The sequence below is a fragment of the Myodes glareolus genome, chromosome 22, assembly GCF_982192425.1.
Source record: "Myodes glareolus chromosome 22, mMyoGla1.1, whole genome shotgun sequence".
Taxonomy (NCBI): domain Eukaryota; kingdom Metazoa; phylum Chordata; class Mammalia; order Rodentia; family Cricetidae; genus Myodes; species Myodes glareolus.
This window is the reverse complement of record NC_142047.1, coordinates 12715239-12721519: the sequence shown is the minus strand read 5'-3', so window position 1 is coordinate 12721519 and position 6281 is coordinate 12715239. Positions and strand designations below refer to the sequence as shown.

The following is a 6281-nucleotide window of genomic DNA, read 5'->3' as shown; positions in this document are numbered from 1 at the left end:
AAATGTCTCCTAGCGATGTTTGAAAGTCATTAGCACTCTGCAATTAGTCTCTCCTAATTTGCAATTTTTGTGTACTAATTTTCTAGAAATATATGTTATAACCTAGATAATTGACAGAATCTCTGTATTTTTCAGGAACATTTTGTAATTCTCAACAAGGTAAAACTTTCTTTTTTTAAAGATATATTAATTTATTATGTATACAGTGTTCTGTCTGTCTGTATGTTTGCTGGCCAGAAGAGGGCACCAGATCTCATTACAGATGGCTGTGAGCCACCATGTGGTTGCTGGGAATTGAACTCAAGACTTCTGGAAGAGCAGTCAGTGCTCTTAACCTCTGAGCCATCTCTCCAGCTCCCAAAACTTTCTTCTTCAAACATTTTTTTTTCTACATTTGAATCAAGTAGCAAAATGTCATCCATGCAATGTTAAATTAACTATAGATTCAGGAACTTGCTTGTATATTATTTCCAATGGCTGACTTAAAAATATTAGCACAGGGTGTGACTAATTAACATTCCTTGTGTCAGAACCTTCTATTGATATCTATTAGCAGGCTGAGAATTATTATAAGTAGGCGTTGTTAAGCCAATTTTTTCTCTGCCCTTTTCTGGTATAGGTATAGTGAAGAAACAATCTTTAAATCTATAACAGTAAGAGGTCATCCTTTAGAAAATAAGGAAAGCAAAGAAATTTCAGATTGCAGAGGGCCCACTGGTTGAATCACCTTAGTTACAGCATAAAAAAAATAGCATCTTAAATTTTCAGGCAAATGGATGGATCTAGAAAACATCATATTGAGTGAGATAAACCAGACCCAGAAAGACAAATATAAAATGTACTTATTATAAGTGACTTTTAGACATAAAGCAAAGCAAAACCAGGCTACAATTTACAATCCCAGACAACCTAGACAACAAAGAGAGACATACATGGATCAATCTGCATAGGAATTAGAAAAGGACAAGATATCTTGAGTAAACATGGAGCATGAGAATCAAGGGAAAGGGGAGGAGAGGAGAGGAGAGGAAAGGAGAGGACTGGAGAAAAATGTAAAGCTCAGTAATAAGAATTTAAAAAGTTTCTCATTCTTGACTCTTAACAAACCATTTCTTTAAAGGTATAATATGAATTATCAAACTGATAGAAGCTATGGCTAAGAACGTTTAAGTCCAGGTAGGTCATATACCTCTCCCAAAATTCCATCCACGAAAGAAACGAGAGGTTATTAAATTCTTGAATGGAGATATTATCTGGCATTATCTTAGAAGTGGATTACAAATTGAAAAACATTATAGTTAGCAGATGACTTGCCTCTGTTAAGATTCTGGTTTAGTTGAGAATTTTAAGGTGTAACAATGATGTGAGCCAGAAAAATCAGTGGAGTTTCTAAGCAGAGCTCAAAACCAAACTGAACAGAATTTTGTTAGACACAGGGAAGCCATGCAGCAGTTGCACATGGGTCACAGACGTCAGGAGAAACCCTGGTAGCCATATGGGAGGCATAGGCATGTGGGGATGGGGTGAAGCCATGGGACCGCAGGAGCCACAGGATGCTGTGGCGGGGAGGACTGCCAAGGTGTGGGAAGCTGTGTGGTGCCCTGTGGACTGGTGGCAAGGACTGGTGTGGCAGGAGAGGAAGCTAAGCTGGGGCAGATGGGAGCTGGGACGCTAGTGCTTCTCTGGAACCCAGGTGTCTGGGTCTGGGTTCCAGTTCTTGAGCTGGAATTCCAATCCCAGTTTTGGCCTGGACTGGTGGCTAAATGCCCTCAGGCAAACGGCTTTTTTGTAAATTCATGCCCCAAAAGTTAGGTGCCAAGTAAAGCACAATTAATAAAAACTCAGAGATAAAAATTGGGATTCAACCTGAAAGGTCAGAAAAGTAAATCATCCAGTCACTGGCTCTTACCTCTACCTCAGTCGGAAGTGGTGATCCTGCCTCCAGGAATCTGGAGATTCTCAGCTGAGACTAGAGCATCGCCTCCCCTTTGATAATCCTCTAGTTCTGGGATTAGGGGTGTGCACTACTACTGCCTAATTTCTATGGCAAACAAGTGTAGTTACTGGGATTAAAGGCATGTGCTATTGCTGCCTTGTCTGTAAGACTGGCAGTGTGGCTATTTTACTTTTCTGATCCTCAGGCAAATTTGATTTATTAAAATACGAAATGCCACTACAGCGAGAGACACACCGAGAGAATTGCTATATTGGAAATGGCACAGAGAGAGAGAGAGAGAGAGAGAGAGAGAGAGAGAGAGAGAGACTAGAGTAGTTGTGGTGTCAGAGAGGGGACATGTTTTAAGAACAGAAAGGGCCAGGCCAAACAGGCTACAGTGAATTCAGCCTTGTTGCTGAATGGGAGATGAGGCAGCTGAACAGAGGGGGTGCTGTAGAGTATAGGCTGCCTGCCTTCCTGCCTTGTCTCTGCTTTCTCATCAGTAGAAATGTGAGCAAGTAGCCTTGGAACCCTCCCAACAAAGCTAGAGCTATTGCATGGCCATGTCTGCTCTGCCACGATTGACTTTAGCCAGTGAATCAGCCAGGATACCGCCGCCCTTAAATTGCTTTGTTAGGAGTTTGGAGACAGCAACAAAGAAAGAAACTGGCACAGTGGGACCTGAGTCAGGGTGGGCAGATTCAGGCTAAGGGATCCCAGCTTTCTGCTCCTCTGGGCCCAGGATGCCCTGCGAAAGTCTACCCAGTTGTTATGGCTTGCCAGGTGTGTCTGTTTGTGTCTGAGCTTTGTGGCTATTTCCTGTTTCCTCCCTCCCTCCCTGTCAGCCCCTGTCAGCCTTCTTCCTCCCTTTTACTTCATGTTTAACCATGTAGAGATGTGGGGGCACATGCATGATGTGGGTGCATCCTCAGGACTATCAGTGGTGCTGGTAGGAGAGGATGGGGAGTAGGAAAGTAGTGGGGTCTGACATGGGTTCTGGGAACTGAATTCAGGTCCTCTGTGAGCACACACGCTCCTTGCCACTGAACCATTTCTCCAGTCAAAAGAACAAGAGTTTTTCTTTAAGGTACAAAACTAAAAACCTCTAGGGGCTGGAGAGACGGTTCAGTGATTAAGTGTGCTTGCCTCTCTTGTAGAGAACCAGGTTCAGTTTCCAGCACCCACATGGCTGCTCCCAACCACCTGTAACTCCAGTTCCAGGTAATCCAAAGCCATCTTCTGACCTCCTTGGGCACCAGACATATGCATGGTGTCCATATATATGTGCAGGCAAAACACTTATAAAATAAAATTTTAAAAATATAAAAAACTTCTAAGAAAAATAAATTAAAAATATCTAAACTATTGCTATTTCTGAAATGACAGTCTTTCTATGATCACTTGTTTTTACCAAAAAAATGTGCATTTTTTGAGGTTAATACTTTGTTTTTGTGGATTCATTTAGATTTGCAGAAGGTTTGCTGAGCTGGCATTGTTTCCCACGAGCCCTCCTGCATTCTCTTTCCTGTGCTCAACAATCGAGGCTACTAACCACCAATATCATACAGGTTTCTCCAAGGCCCTTCTGTTCTAGGGTGCTGACGTATGTCTAGACAGCGTGTGTCCTGCAGCTCCTCATTACTGCTGCCTGAAGGACACAGCCCTACCGTGTGTGTGTATGTGTGTGTGTGTGTGTGTGTGTGTGTGTGTGTGTTTTAAGTTGTTGTTTGAAACAGGGTCTTGATTTGAAATCCAGCATGGCCTTGAACTCTGTATTATCCTGACTTAGTCTCTGAGCTATCATGACCTTTCACCCTCTTTTACAGTTTTTTTTAATCAACTTTGATACAAGCAACAGTCATCTGGGAAGAGGGAACCTCACTTGAGAAAAATGCCCTCATCAGTTTGGCCTGTAGGTAAGTTTGTGAGGACATCTTCTTGATTAATCACTGATGTGGGAAGGTCCATCCCACGGCGGATGGTGCCACCCGTGGGCAGATAGCCCTGGGTTCTGTCAGAAAACAGGCTGAGAGAGCTGGGGAAGTAAGCAGAAAGTATGGCTTCTGCCTTAGTTCTTTAGCGCCTGCTCTGACTTCATGAGGAACTGTAATCTCTATGTTGAAATGAATGCATTTTGCCCCAAGTAGCTTTTGCTCATGGTGTTTATCCCAACACTAGGAAGCAACTAATACAACGTGCTTGTCTTGATGATCTTCCTCACCCTGGGAAAAGCTCCTGCATATCATTGACAAGGGCAGGGTTTCTCATCATTTTGCTGGGGTGGAACAAAACCTCCTCTCTCCAGAAAAAAGGAACCTAGTAGAGGGGACAACCCAGATCTAAGTTCCCCTGGAGAGAGGGCTTATCTGTCCTTCCCCTACCTACCAGACCTGGCAGTGTTTAAGGCGGCAGAGCTGCCAAGTTGGGGTCCCTGGGGTAGCCACCACCTTCAGGCTTCTTTCCTAAAAGGTTCAAATTCATAGCTAATCATGGCTGATTGATAACAATGTGCATTGCCCTCGGAGATGACAAAGGACCATTCTTCATGTCACAGTGCCTTATCGTACAGTGCTGGGCAGTGCCTGGGCCAGCGTCAGCAGCCCTGGGTGGCACCAACACCATGCCCATTCCACAGCCTAGGAAGTAATGAAACAGACTGACTCAGGTCCTGTCCCGATGCCATCACAAGCTCCCACTCTTACTATGGCCTGCCTTGCATTATCTTCTAGCCCCGAGTCTCCTGTGTACAAATGAGGAAATCAGAGCCCTAGAGGGCCTGCTGTCAGTCCTCTCTGAGGGGTTTTGATCAACTTGACACAGCCCAGAAGGACCTGGGAAGAGAGCTTTGATGAGGGATTGTCTAAATTGGGTTAGCCTGTGGCTATGCCGGTGAAAGCTGGTCTTAATTAAATTATCTGTTTGGAAAGACCCAGCTCACCAAGAGAGTCCTGACTGTATGCAGAAATCAAGCAGAGAATAGGTAAGCAAGCCAGCTAGCTGAGCAGGGAGCATGCATGCATTCGTTTCTCACTACTCTTAACTGTGGAAGTGATGTGACCAGCTGCGTCATGTTCCTGTCATTGTGACTCCTCACCATGGTGGACGACGGCCAGTTGAAATAAACCCTTTCTCTCCTAAGGTGCTTTGTTAGTATATATATATACACATGTGTGTGTGTGTGTGTGTGTGTGTGTGTGTGTGTGTGTGTGTGTGTATAATCATAGTAACAGAAATGAAATGGCAATAATGGTTCAGCATAGGTCAGTGATGGGTTACATGTGATGGGTAACCAGCTCAAGCAGATGGTAACCACATACAGGTCTGTATAGACAGAGCCTTTTCCCAGCACTGGGGCCCTGGACCCCAGTCCCTTAGCTTCCTGCAAACGTGTGGCCAGACCTCCCAGAGAAACATCAGCAGGGTGTGAGGACCACACAGCTCCTCACAGGGCACTGGACAGCCAATAGCTTGGAGCCTGCATGACGCAGGAGGCCAGGCACAGCAGAGGAGCCTGTAAAGTCACCAACTTCCCTTTTACAAGGAGGAGGCCCCAGTTCCCACTATGAAGCTCTTCTTTCTGTTTTGAGCTGTTCTACCTCTTGGCAAAGAGATTGACTAAGTCCTGCCTTTTCCTTCAGACTTAGTTCAGTGTCCTCGACCACACAGAATGGGAGGAGCTTCAACCACCTCTCTTGTGATGCTCAGGTGAGTGCCCTCTACCCACAAGCAGCCTCAAGATCAGTTCACCCACTATCCAGCTGTTGATGTGAAATCAGACATACCCCCATAGGCTCACATTCTGAACACTAGTTCTCCAGTAGTAAACACTATGGCTCCTCTATGGAACTTTAGGAGGCAGAAGTCGGTTGTCTTAATCAATGTTCCATTGCTGTGAAGAGACACCATGGCCACAGCAACTCTTATAATGGAAAATATTAAATTGGGGCTGGCTTCCAGGTTCATCATGACAGGAAGTATAGCGGCGTGTGGGCAGGCATGATGCTGGAGAGTAGCCGAGAGTTCTCTATCAAGATCTGCAGCCAGGAAGCAGAAAGAGATACTTCCTCCAACAAGGACACACCTTCTAATCCAATGGTTCTCAACGTTTGGACTGTGACCCCTTTGCAAGTAAGTGTAATATACACAAAAGTTAAAACAAATGAGAAAAGAGTGGCTGGGTGGTGGTGGCACATGCCTTTAATCCCAGCACTCAGGAGGCAGAGGCAGGTGGATCTCTGAGTTCAAGGCCAGCCTGGTCTACAGAGCAAGTTCCAAGACAGTCAGGACTGTTACATAGAGAAAATCTGTCTGAAATACATAAATGTGTGTGTGTGTGTGTGTGTGT

The 6281-nt window shown here is 44.8% G+C and overlaps 1 long non-coding RNA gene across 1 annotated transcript; it reads left to right on the top strand.

Annotated features, from left to right (window-relative positions):
- The first annotated feature begins 3668 nt into the window (after positions 1-3668).
- LOC148118426 (uncharacterized) lies at positions 3669-6058 on the top strand. The gene is made up of 3 exons (XR_015735901.1): positions 3669-3852; positions 5575-5641; positions 5894-6058. It is a non-coding gene; the product is annotated as an uncharacterized LOC148118426 (long non-coding RNA).
- Positions 6059-6281: the final 223 nt, after the last annotated feature.